The 14,114-nt window shown below is 41.4% G+C and overlaps 1 pseudogene across 1 annotated transcript; it reads right to left on the bottom strand.

The window, feature by feature from the left end:
* Positions 1–862: 862 nt before the first annotated feature.
* LOC149196482 (UDP-glycosyltransferase 86A2-like) lies at positions 863–13,493 on the bottom strand (annotated as a pseudogene). Its single transcript, XR_016254139.1, has 4 exons — positions 12,928–13,493; positions 12,727–12,779; position 12,442; positions 863–1,744 (listed from the first exon to the last, which is right to left on the bottom strand). The product of XR_016254139.1 is annotated as a UDP-glycosyltransferase 86A2-like (transcript).
* Between the last annotated feature and the right edge of the window lie 621 nt (positions 13,494–14,114).

The following is a 14,114-nucleotide window of genomic DNA, read 5'->3' as shown; positions in this document are numbered from 1 at the left end:
CGCCTTTAGGTGGACTCCCAAACCTAGGATGTTTCGCAAATGAAGACTTCACTTTCTCCATTCAGTGGCTTTACACTATCAACTCGAAATCAAGGCAACTCCAATCCTCATTCTCAAGTCATAATATTAGACTAATAGTCTATTATGTCACTTGGTCACTCACTTTTGTATATGCTATGTTTAGTTCTCTTATGTTCTATGGCGATCCATATGTCTTAGAATTCTATATATGAACATTATTTGGTTAGAATTCCCACCAAGCATCCATGTAAGTAATTGTTAATGACTACATAATTAAACAATTTCCATGTATTTTTTGATGTCCTTTTTGGCTAAACCTCAATGAAGGAGTAATGGTTGCTAAATACCATTACTTAAAGGACCCACGGAATTTCTCGAAAACATTTTCTCTTAATGTATTTATTTAACTTTTTAACTCATAAAAAATATACTAATTTAAAACACTTCTCCTAAATTTTGTAAATACAAGACTAAAATTGTAAAATAAATAAATATTCATTCATTTATTTATTTTAATGATGTGAATAACCACCGTTATTATTAAAAAAAAAATTATATAAAACTTCACGCTTATGATAAACGAAAATAGTTATAATGATTCATTGGTAAAATTCAGATTAATCGATGAAATCATCCTCCACTTAGATAGAAACGGAATGAAGCACGTATTAGAATACCACGAAATTAAATTAAAGTCGTTTTATTGTTTTGAAAACGCACATTTTAGATATAAAGACAGGATCAAATAGCGCTCAATTTCAATATTTTTCCCTTCTTTATACAACTAAAACATTTATAAACTCAGCTAAAACATGAGCTAAATTCAACTAAAACATTTATAAACTCAGCTAAAACAGTTATTTACCAATACGGTTCCCCTTCAAACCTTCTAGGAAGCTCTCAATGTTTACATCCGAAGATCCTCCTCTTCGCACCGCAGTCCTCGCACTGTCTCTTAGAGCCTCGACATTTTTCTTTACCTCCATCCCTTCGTCACTGAACAATTTTCTGATAGTTCTGGATATCTCTTTCCTTGGTATCAGTCCTTTCCCACCGCTCAATCTGTATCCAATTTTCCATTCATCGGCCATGAGCTTGCCGTTGGTGAATTGATCCGCCCACAATGGAAAACCTAGCATGGGAACTCCACCAGCTATGCTTTCAAGCATTGAGTTCCATCCGCAATGAGTAACGAATCCCGCAACGGATGGATGGGATAACACTTGCAGCTGATTGCACCATGGAACAACGAGCCCCTGCCCTTTTATCTCATCCAGAAAACCGTCTGGTAGGCTGTCTGAGACTGTTGAAGAGACTATGTCTGGACGAAGAGCCCAGAGGAACAACTGGCCGCTGTCCTTCAAACCCATCGCTATTTCCTCCAGCTGAGCTTTAGTGACAAAAACCATACTCCCAAAGGAAACGTATAGAACCGGACGATTAGGCTTTGCATCCAGCCACTTGGAACAATCACATTCTGTCCAAATGCTCGTTCTAACTGTCATGTCCTCGGAATGTTCACTATTCAAAAAACCGGAGGGAAGCAACGGACCAACATGCAGTACCGGAGGGTTGAAATTCACTTCCTTTCTTTCGAGATGGTCAAAAGAATTGCCAAGAATCCAATCTGCTTCGCGACATGCCTGTAAGGACCTATGAATCAGATCAAGAATGGCCTGTGACTCGGGGTCCGACTGACGTATGAATGACGGAAGATCTCGTGCTTCTAATGTAATGACCCCAGGTTTATGTAAATTTGAAAGTTACTGTGGTAAAAGACTAATACAGTTGTCGTTATGTTTTAAACAAAACTGTGGCAAACAATTTTGAATGAATAATTTAATTTAAATATTTTCTTGGAATTGCTGGCAGCCTCTAAGAGGTGAATCTTAAAGAAAAGGATCAGTTGTGATAACTGATGGAACAACCCCTCCAAAAAGGGGGAAAAGGCCCTAACTGAGGCATTCTGTGCTGTGGGGACAGACAGAGGAAAAAGAAAACAAAAATCTTGCTCCAAGAAGAAGGAGAGCAGGGAGGTTAAGTCTGGTGAGGACCAGATAACCTGGCACAAGGAGTGCGCTGTTCCTGTTGAGGGCTGGAGGCCTGCAGGATTGCTCGGGGGAGAACTCCGTCTGAAGGATGGATCTCATTGGCTGGGAGGAGAGCAGAAATTAAGCTCAGGTGACCTTCTGTTTGAACAAAAACCATTCCTGACAGAGGAAATCAGGTACGGTTCCAAACTGGTAGTCCCTGATAGAAAAAAAAATGAAAATGCATTAAAGTTGCAGTAATTTGAATAGGAAAAGACGGTTGTTTTTCCTAGATACTGTTAAAAGAATGTACCTTGTGAACTTGAGGTAGAAAACTGTTAGTTAATGGACAGACGGGATAATACCCGGGTCAAGTAAAGGTTACAGAGTTTGTGTAAGGCTGTATAGGAGTAGGTAGCCTGAGTCTGGGCACTGGTTACAAGTAACCGTCTCGATTCATTTCCATTAACAGAGTTCTTCCGTTCGACAGAAAAATAATGCATTTAGAACGCAACATCGCAGACCAAAAGACTGAATCCCGAGTCTAGATTTGGGAAAGATCATTAACATCCAGACTTAGCACTCTGAGCTAAAAAGCCGACTGCGGTTGGAAACAGTTCCGAATAATGGAGTAGTTAATAACAAAAACAGACATTAACCTGTGCAAAACTACTTAATGACTCTGTGTAGAGAGTATTCTTAAACGGGCGAACTTATAAAACAAAGAATAGTTATATTCTTCCAAATATTTACTATCGGGTCACGGTATTCACTGCATAAAAAGACTCCAACAAAGAACCTGTGACAAGGTCTTAACCGTGCACTGGTGGAATACAAACAAGTGAAAGAACTGTGTGATGTTGTACAGGCAAGACAGTGGTGTTAAATGTACGTTACACATTGCATGTAGCCCAGAAAAAGAAACATTTAAGCCAACCCGAGAACTGAAGTAAATAACTGTGAGAGATGATTTAATCATAGCAGAGAACCTGTGCATGCACACGGTGATGGGTATTATTCTTAGTATGGCCGAAAGGCGATGCATGCAAATAAAATTACAAACCCTCGTATGTAACACATGAACTGAAAAAAAAAAAAAAAAAACTATGCATGCAAACGTAAAATACAAACCCTCATATTAAACAGATGAACTGTAAAAAGTTATGCATGAAAGCCCGCGGGATTCCTTAAGGAAAGGGCTTGAGCGTTCAGACGCTGAACAGCCACCGAGACATATCATGTAGAATGATAGTATGCAACCCTTAGAAGTTGCAGAGAGCGTGAGCTGAAAACTGTCAACATAACCCAGTAACATCGAGGCGGAGGCCGCGTGCGAGCAAATAATGCCATAGTAAAATATAACCCACATATCTATTTGCAAAATCGGCAACCAAATGAAAATTCCATTAAAACACAGGAAAGGCTTAATGTCTATGTACTGTTGCAAATACTAGCAGCTTCGACGGAGCACTGTCCAAATATAATTATATCATTACATTCAAAAGGGGGTCAAGCCCCATAAAACTAAACGGGTTCTGATCTTAAACCCCAAATATTATATGGACCATACAATCAATATCAAGTTGTTACAGGACGGCCTGATAATTAATAGTAAAGATTGAACATACACGACAGAGCCGGAGGCTGTCTACAAGCGTAAATCTCGCAAGAGAGGATTCTCCGTCGTATGCAGCGAAGGCAGCTGTAAGGGTTTCCCACAGGGAATAACCGACAATGGAAGCAAGGAATTCGTGCTGAAACAATAAAGATTCATACCAAATTATATGTGACAGCTTTAGACTGAAACCTCTAATCACTATAAACCAGGGCAGGGTACGAAAAGTCATAACATACCTGTGTAATACCGGTGAGATGCGCCGCTGGAGAGAATGCCATAGATCGATCTGCAGCGTAGCAGGTTGCAGCTATACAAACCCGACAAGGAAACTATGAGAAAACTATAAGCGTTACCTCGGGGTTAACAAAAACTTCAAAACTTAACCAAGGACTGTCAACTAAATTTACCTGCGAGGATTCGATGCTGAACAGGAAGAAAACCCTGGAGGGTTGCAGTCTAGAAGCACAAGGGAGTTTGGTGTCGAACTGTGGGAGGAACATCGAACCAGGTCCGCAAAGACCGCGGCACCAAATGAAAACAATGACAAACTGAATCCACTTAAAAGTCTTAGTAAAACCCTTGACAATTGCCAACCCTTCGATCACCAAACCTGATCTGAACCGTCGAAGTAAGGCGGGAGCCTGTGGTGATAAAACCAAAGTCCGCAATCCCAAAGCATCACGTGGCTGGTGAAACCAGGTCATGCCACCTGCCCTGGAAGTACTGCCGCTTTTATGGTAAGGATGAGTTGTCATCAGGCACTGCGGCGGGACATCAAGTCCACACCATTAACCATTGGAAAATATCTCGAGCAGATTGTCATGGGTAGAGTAAATCCAAAGTATGGGATATGTTAACTCTGTGCTGTATGTATATAGAAAGGCAGATCGAATATGTATATCCGTAAACAATTGTGCATATATACATTAAGACACTCAGGCTTATGTATATGTTTAATAATTGCTCATGCTTATGTAAACGTTTTGATAATTGAAAAATAAAGGTAAAGTGCACTTGTAGGCATATAGATTGGCATGGTTATGGGTATAATGATTGGAAAGTCATATGAGCGTTATGTTTAGGTAAGTTGATATGTATAACTTTTAAAAAAAAAAATTATGGATATATGGATGGGGACGTGACAAATGGTATCAGAGCCCAGTTTCAACACTGTGGCCTCAGGTAGAACATATCCAGTATGCAGAAGCGTACACCAAGCAACTCATGCAGGCTAACAATGTACTTAACTGTGTTCTGTTTATTTGAACTGATATACAGAATTGCAACAATCAACAGTTAAAACCAGAAAGGAGACAAAATGCAAGAACCCGGCAGTAACCCTCAAGAGAATGCAGAACTGTGGGTGCAATTGGATGCAGAGTCACGGAGTACTCACCTTGCAATCCTGGAAACTGTCCAGGAATTGAAAAATGAAATGGCACGGTTGCGAGAGGACAACGCACGTCTGACAGTTGAACAGGAAAAGATTCTGAAGAGCCTGTCAGACAGGCAAAACCCACCCCTGTCCAACCCCAGTGCAGAACAGCAAAGGGTAACAGAAGAACAAAATCATCAAATGGAACCTGAAAATTCCGAAGATAAGGAGGATCACTCTGATAATGCACCTCAACAGCAAACATCAAAACGTCAGAAAGTGGAATTGCAGGGAGAATTCCGAAAGATTAAACCTCCACATTTTGATGGTGAGCAGGAGGAAGCTGTTGAAGCCTGGTTGATCAATATGAACAAGTATTTTCAGTTGTATGAGTACGACCACAACCTGAAAGCAAGATTGGCAATCTTCCAGTTACAAGGCAAGGCAACCTTGTGGTGGGAGGAAATCAAGATAGTCAAAGGGGTCAGCGAACGAACTATTACATGGGAAAAGTTCCAGAAGTATTTCAAGGAGAGGTACCTGACAGAGCGCTTCTATGATGAGAAGGCAAGAGAATTTCACGACTTAAGACTGGGACAGCAGACCATGGACGAGTTCATTAATCGTTTTACCTCGCTGCTACGTTATGTACCTTACATCAAGGAGGAAAAAGCCAAGGTTCAGAGATTTGTGAGCAGCCTACCTTCCTACATAAGGGAAAGGATTGAATTCGATAATCCTAGAACCATGGATGAAGCCATCCGTAAGGCGAGAATCTGTTACCAGCAGAGTAAACAGAAGGGGGACACTTCCAGCAAGAGATGGAATGAGAAAAGAAGTGGTCGGGTGGTTGGAAGCAGCAAAGGAAGTCGCAGCAGTGGGAATAAGAGTACTGGTAAAGGACTAAGTAGCAGACCTGCTGCAAGGAACGCGCCCCGGTCCAGACCAATGAGCGAATCTAAGGCAAATGAGCAGTCTGTTAGATCAGATGGTGAGGGGATGACCAGACCACCAGTGCAATGCTGGGGTTGTGGAGGACCCCACTATGTTAAAAACTGCCCACAGAGGAAAGGAACAGACCAAATATCTCAGATACATGAGGCATCAACGGTTGGGGACATGGCACGTAGTGTGCCCAGAATCAATGCGGCGCTGGAGGACCGTCAAGTGGAGTACCAGCCATCTATGATTGAATTCGAAGGTAAAATCTCAAACCTGTCCTTAGCTGTTCTTATAGACCCAGGGGCTACCTTAAGTTATATTAGTCCGAATATAGTAGAAAAGTGTAAACTGCAAGCTGAAAAATTCAAAAGTCCGTGGCTGGTCCAACTAGCTACAGGAGCCAAGAGACGAGTCTTGGCCAAGGTAAATAATTGTGCCTTAACCTTAGCAGGGCAGCCAATAGTGGCAGATTTGAATGTATTACTGTTGGGCTCCTATGATATTTTGATTGGGATGGACTGGTTGGAGAAACACTGGTCCTTGGTGAACTGCAAGACCAAGACCATATATTATAAGGATGACCTGGGAGATCAGCAGGAATTGCAAGGAATCAGACACCCTGTGCAGATTCGACCTATTACAGCTACCCAGTTAGCTAAGTGCATCAAGAAGAAATGCCAAATCTACGCTATCCAGGTGGGATACGCAAATCAGAAAGACACAACTGCCATGCTGGGTAACATTCCAATAGTGAAGGAGTTTGCAGATGTTTTTCCCGAGGAAGTGCCGGGATTACCACCAAAACGGAATGTGGATTTCACTATTGAGCTAATTCCAGGGGCAGCACCTATATCACGGGCACCCTATCGTATGAGTGTGCCAGAACTAACAGAATTAAAGATGCATCTACAAGAACTGTTAGATAAAAATTACATCCGTCCCAGCGTGTCGCCTTGGGGAGCCCCAGTGCTGTTCGTCAAAAAGAAAGATGGAACTTTACGGATGTGCATTGATTATCGCCAGCTAAATAAGCTTACAATCAAAAACAAATATCCTTTGCCTAGAATCGACGAGCTCTTTGATCAGGTGAAGGGGGCAACGGTATTTTCAAAAATTGATCTGCGATCTGGTTACCATCAGATCAGAATAAAAGAGGAAGATATCGCTAAGACCGCCTTCAGAACGCGGTATGGGCACTATGAGTTCGTGGTGCTACCTTTTGGGCTGACAAATGCACCTGCCACTTTCATGTGTTTGATGAACAGTGTGTTTCAGCGATTTTTAGACAAATTTGTGCTGATATTCATAGATGACATTCTGATTTACAGCAAATCAAGGAAGGAACATGAGGAACACCTTAGATTGGTGTTGCAAACTTTGCGGGAACATCAATTATATGCAAAGTTCAGCAAATGCGATTTTTACAAGGAGGAGATACAATATTTGGGCCACGTGATCACTAAAGAGGGCATCGCAGTGGATCCTGAGAAGATTAGAACTATAATGGAGTGGCCTATACCAAAGGACGTGGCAGACATTAGGTCCTTTATGGGGTTAGCAGGGTATTATAGAAGATTTGTCGAAGGCTTTTCAAGAGTAGCATACCCAATCACCTCTTTGCAAAAGAAAGGAAGAATATTTAAGTGGACCTCAGAGTGCCAGAAAAGCTTTGAGCAGCTCAAGCACTTACTTACTACTGCACCTATATTAAGTATCGCTGATCCTAACAAGGATTATGTAGTCTGCACGGACGCAAGCAAAGAAGGTGTGGGAGGAGTGCTGATGCAGGAAGGAAGAGTCATTGCTTATGAATCTAGAAAGTTGAAAGAGCATGAGCAGAAATACTCTGCTTACGACATGGAGCTGGCTGCTGTCATTCATGCCCTGAAAATGTGGCGACATTACCTTTTGGGCAGAAAATTTCTGTTATTAACAGACCACCACAGTTTAACGAACTACTTCAGTCAACCCACCTTGAATACAAGACAAGCTCGCTGGGCTGACTTCTTAAGTGGGTTCGACTTTGAAATTAAGCATCTAAAGGGTAAGGAGAACCGAGTAGCGGATGCATTAAGTCGGAAGGTGCAATGCGTGTGCAGAATTTCAGTTAGTAAGTGGCAAAGTACCTTATTGGAAAAGATAAAAATAGCGGCTGAACAAGATGCTGTTTATCAGCACATCAAACAGAAATTACAGCAGCAATCTGATAAGGAATTACAACAAGGGTACAAACTAGATGATGCTGATATGTTGTGCTTTAATAATAAGCTGTATGTGCCCAATGAAGACAGCATTAAGAAGCTGATTTTGGATGAATTTCATACCAGCCATTATGCGGGACATCCGGGCTACCAGAAAATGGTTACCACACTCCGCAAAGAATACTACTGGCCAAAAATGAAGAAAGAAATAGCTGAGTATCTAGCACGCTGTCTAGAATGTCAGCAAATTAAGGCGGAACACATGCACCCAGCAGGGCTGTTACAACCTCTACCCATTCCAGAATGGAAGTGGGAGACTATCTCCATGGATTTTATAACGGGACTGCCCAAGACCAAGAAGCATAATGATTCCATTATGGTGGTAGTGGATAAGCTGAGTAAGGCAGCACACTTCATACCTGTGCAATCGACATATAAGGCTGTACAAATTGCCCATATTTTCATGCAGCATGTGTTCAAATTGCATGGGCTGCCGAAAGTGATTATCTCCGATCGGGATGTCAAGTTTACATCAACCTTTTGGAGGACATTGTTTGCTGAACTGGGAACACAGCTGAATTTTAGTACAGCCTATCATCCCCAAACAGATGGTCAAACAGAACGAGTAAATCAAGTTGTGGAAGACATGCTGAGAGCATGCGTTATGATGAAGCCAACTCAATGGGAGGACTATCTCCACTTAGTCGAATTCGCATACAACAATGGGTACCATTCCTCAACTCAGATGAGTCCTTTTGAGGTTATGTATGGGCGGAAGTGCCGCACACCCGCAAGCTGGGGTGGACCGGAAGACAGGTTGCGAATTGGTCCTGATATGTTACAGGAAATGGAGAATACAGTAAAAAGGGTGCGTACTAACTTGAAAGCCGCTCAGGACAGGCAGAAAAGTTTCGCTGATCAAAAAAGAAGATTTAAGGAATTCCAGGTTGGGGATCATGTATTTGTGAGGATCCAACCAAGAAGGAGTACCTTGCAGTGGAGCAGATGTGCCAAACTAGCACCTCGTTACTTTGGGCCTTTCCAGATCTTGGCCAAAGTAGGACCGGTCGCCTATCAACTTGCCCTACCAAACCATATTAGGATTCACAATGTGTTTCACGTATCCGTATTAAAGCAATACGTTTACGATCCTAAACATGTGATTCAATGGCAGAATGTGCGGGTAAGAAGTAATCTGGTTATTATGGATAAGCATTGTTTATAAACTGAAAAATAACTAAATCTGTTTCTGTTTGCAGGTCGAGCCGGAAGGCGAGGTTCTGGTCGAACCACTGACCATTCTCGACCGGAGAGAAGTGCAGCTGCGGAAACGAGTTATTTCCCAAGCTAAAGTGCAGTGGCAGCACTATGGACCAGAGGAGGCCACTTGGGAAGATGAGGAACTCCTTAGAGAGGCTTATCCAAACCTGTTTACAGGAGATAGACATCGGGACGATGTCCAATCTCAGGAGGGGGAGATGTAATGACCCCAGGTTTATGTAAATTTGAAAGTTACTGTGGTAAAAGACTAATACAGTTGTTGTTATGTTTTAAACAAAACTGTGGCAAACAATTTTGAATGAATAATTTAATTTAAATATTTTCTTGGAATTGCTGGCAGCCTCTAAGAGGTGAATCTTAAAGAAAAGGATCAGTTGTGATAACTGATGGAACAACCCCTCCAAAAAGGGGGAAAAAGCCCTAACTGAGGCATTCTGTGCTGTGGGGATAGACAGAGGAAAAAGAAAACAAAAATCTTGCTCCAAGAAGAAGGAGAGCAGGGAGGTTAAGTCTGGTGAGGACCAGATAACCTGGCACAAGGAGTGCGCTGTTCCTGTTGAGGGCTGGAGGCCTGCAGGATTGCTCGGGGGGAGAACTCCGTCTGAAGGATGGATCTCATTGGCTGGGAGGAGAGCAGAAATTAAGCTCAGGTGACCTTCTGTTTGAACAAAAACCATTCTTGACAGAGGAAATCAGGTACGGTTCCAAACTGGTAGTCCCTGATAGAAAAAAAAATGAAAATGCATTAAAGTTGCAGTAATTTGAATAGGAAAAGACGGTTGTTTTTCCTAGATACTGTTAAAAGAATATACCTTGTGAACTTGAGGTAGAAAACTGTTAGTTAATGGACAGACGGGATAATACCCGGGTCAAGTAAAGGTTACAGAGTTTGTGTAAGGCTGTATAGGAGTAGGTAGCCTGAGTCTGGGCACTGGTTACAAGTAACCATCTCGATTCATTTCCATTAACAGAGTTCTTCCGTTCGACAGAAAAATAATGCATTTAGAACGCAACATCGCAGACCAAAAGACTGAATCCCGAGTCTAGATTTGGGAAAGATCATTAACATCCAGACTTAGCACTCTGAGCTAAAAAGCCGACTGCGGTTGGAAATGGTTCCGAATAATGGAGTAGTTAATAACAAAAACAGACATTAACCTGTGCAAAACTACTTAATGACTCTGTGTAGAGAGTATTCTTAAACGGGCGAACTTATAAAACAAAGAATAGTTATATTCTTCCAAATATTTACTATCGGGTCACGGTATTCACTGCATAAAAAGACTCCAACAAAGAACCGGTGACAAGGTCTTAACCGTGCACTGGTGGAATGAAAACAAGTGAAAGAACTGTGTGATGTTGTACAGGCAAGACAGTGGTGTTAATTGTACGTTACACATTGCATGTAGCCCAGAAAAAGAAACATTTAAGCCAACCCGAGAACTGAAGTAAATAACTGTGAGAGATGATTTAATCATAGCAGAGAACCTGTGCATGCACACGGTGATGGGTATTATTCTTAGTATGGCCGAAAGGCGATGCATGCAAATAAAATTACAAACCCTCGTATGTAACACATGAACTGAAAAAAAAAAAAAAAAAACTATGCATGCAAATGTAAAATACAAACCCTCATATTAAACAGATGAACTGTAAAAAGTTATGCATGAAAGCCCGCGGGATTCCTTAAGGAAAGGGCTTGAGCGTTCAGACGCTGAACAGCCACCGAGACATATCATGTAGAATGATAGTATGCAACCTTAGAAGTTGCAGAGAGCGTGAGCTGAAAACTGTCAACATAACCCAGTAACACCGAGGCGGAGGCCGCGTGCGAGCAAGTAATGCCATAGTAAAATATAACCCACATATCTATTTGCAAAATCGGCAACCAAATGAAAATTCCATTAAAACACAGGAAAGGCTTAATGTCTATGTACTGTTGTAAATACTAGCAGCTTCGACGGAGCACTGTCCAAATATAATTATATCATTACATTCAAAAGCGGGTCAAGCCCCATAAAACTAAACGGGTTCTGATCTTAAACCCCAAATATTATATGGACCATACAATCAATATCAAGTTGTTACAGGACGGCCTGATAATTAATAGTAAAGATTGAACATACACGACAGAGCCGGAGGCTGTCTACAAGCGTAAATCTCGCAAGAGAGGATTCTCCGTCGTATGCAGCGAAGGCAGCTGTAAGGGTTTCCCACAGGGAATAACCGACAATGGAAGCAAGGAATCCGTGCTAAAACAATAAAGATTCATACCAAATTATATGTGACAACTTTAGACTGAAACCTCTAATCACTATAACCCAGGGCAGGGTACGAAAAGTCATAACATACCTGTGTAATACCGGTGAGATGCGCCGCTGGAGAGAATGCCATAGATCGATCTGCAGCGTAACAGGTTGCAGCTATACAAACCCGACAAGGAAACTATGAGAAAATTGTAAGCGTTACCTCCGGGTTAACAAAAACTTCAAAACTTAACCAAGGACTGTCAACTAAATTTACCTGCGAGGATTCGATGCTGAGCAGGAAGACAAACCCTGGAGGGTTGCAGTTTGGAAGCACAAGGGAGTTGGTATCGAATCGTGGAAGGAACATCGAACCAGGTCCGCAAAGGCCGCGGCACCAAATGAAGACAATGACAAACTGAATTCACTTAAAAGTCTTAGTAAAACCCTTGACAATTTCCAACCCTCCTATCACCAAACCTGATCTGAGCCGTCGAAGTAAGGCGAGAGCCTGTGGCGATAAAACCAAAGTCCGCAATCCCAAAGCATCACGTGGCTGGTGAAACCAGGTCATGCCACCTGCCGTGGAAGTACTGCCGCTTTTATGGTAGGATGAGTTGTCAACAGGCACTGCGGCGAGACATCAAGTCCACACCATTAACCATTGGAAAATATCTCGAGCAGATTGTCATGGGTAGAGTAAATCCAAAGTATGGGATATATTAACTCTGTGATGTATGTATATAGAAAGGCAGATCAAATATGTATATCCGTAAACAGTTGTGCATATATACATTAAGACACTCAGGCTTATGTATATGTTTAATAATTGCTCATGCTTATGTAAACGTTTTGATAATTGAAAAATAAAGATAAAGTGCACTTGTAGGCATATAGATTGGCATGGTTGTGGGTATAATGATTGGAAAGTCATATGAGCGTTATGTTTAGGTAAGTTGATATGTATAACTTTAAAAAAAAAAAATTATGGATATATGGATGGGGACGTGACATCTAAGTTTGGTACGCCTGGAATAAAATCAATCGAAATGCTGCCCTCATCAGCTGCAGATAAATCACACTGATAATAATTAAAATCCAAAATAAAATTAAACAAGATGCCTACTAATGAAGACCTGCGCAAATATATCTGCAAGCTTCTGTAAGCAGGATTTCAAATGAAAAAACTAGTTAAAGCACCCAGAAACCTTACCGGTTCCTTCATAAAGATTGCGACGGAGATCCTCCAGCAGATGTGCGTGATAGTGGATCGAATAAAGAAAGGTAGGCTGTGTCCAAAACAAAATCCAGGGAATACCTAAGTTCTTTGTGACTTCAAATGACCAGGGAAGGTTACTATCAGCTATGACACAAGAAATTGCCGGCCCTGTCTTGTTGAGATTTTGAAGGAGTCGTTCCAACCCTCCTGCTATATTATCTACAGAGCGCATAAAATCGATCAATCTGGCTGCCCGATCGAAATCCAGAGGTAATCCATCAGAGATTTGAACAGAGCGAATATCAAGACCAACATTAAGCGCTTCATTCTCAAGAGGGTCGTTTCGTTCAGCACTGTGATTGTTAGCCTTAGTGATCTGCTGGTGCCTGTGGTGCGTGTTAACGAACGTGCTTTCTTCGCCAAGTGCATCATGGGATTTATGTGACCTTGCGCTGGGTATGGAAACAGGAGGGCATGCAAGGATTCCGGATTGCGAGCCATTGGATTGTTCGATTGTGAGCTTCAACGTTCCTCGGCTACGGACTAATTAAGTCACAACGGACTCATTAACTCACACTCGCATGGATTGTAATATAAGGATTGGTTGGAGTACGTTTAGCGGTCGCTTTCTCTTCACTGATACTGTGATACGATCTCTGGTTATTTTACAATACTTTGACTCGATGCTTCGAGCGCGCATTGAATCTGAAAATGTTGAAAAGCGAAAACCGTGATATACAAGTAATGAGCAATGACATATGTACTGTGATACGATCTCTGGTTATTTTACAATACTTTGACTCGATGCTTCGAGCGCGCATTGAATCCGAAAATGTTGAAAAGCGAAAACCGTGATATACAAGTAATGAGCAATGACATATGCAATGAGTCATATGATTCATATGGGCCAATTGACAAATATTAAACGTATCGTTGGTTATTTTCGAAGTGATTATTGTCGTACTTTACTATCTTTATGATATGAATATAAATATAGAGTAGCTAATATCTTTAAGATATGTTAATCAAGTCAAGTCTATAAGAATAGAGTAGCTAGTATTTTAGAATGCAAATTTAAACATTATGTACTAAGTTTGTTTGTTTATTTATTTGGTTTATGTGATAACCATAAAGGGATATTTAATGGGTTGAATATTAAGTTAATTATTAATTTATTGTAT

Source organism: Pinus tabuliformis, chromosome 2_2, assembly GCF_031772625.1.
Source record: "Pinus tabuliformis cultivar Carrire ecotype Pingquan chromosome 2_2, CPIR1, whole genome shotgun sequence".
Taxonomy (NCBI): Eukaryota; Viridiplantae; Streptophyta; class Pinopsida; order Pinales; family Pinaceae; genus Pinus; species Pinus tabuliformis.
This window is presented reverse-complemented; position numbering and strand designations above follow the sequence as displayed.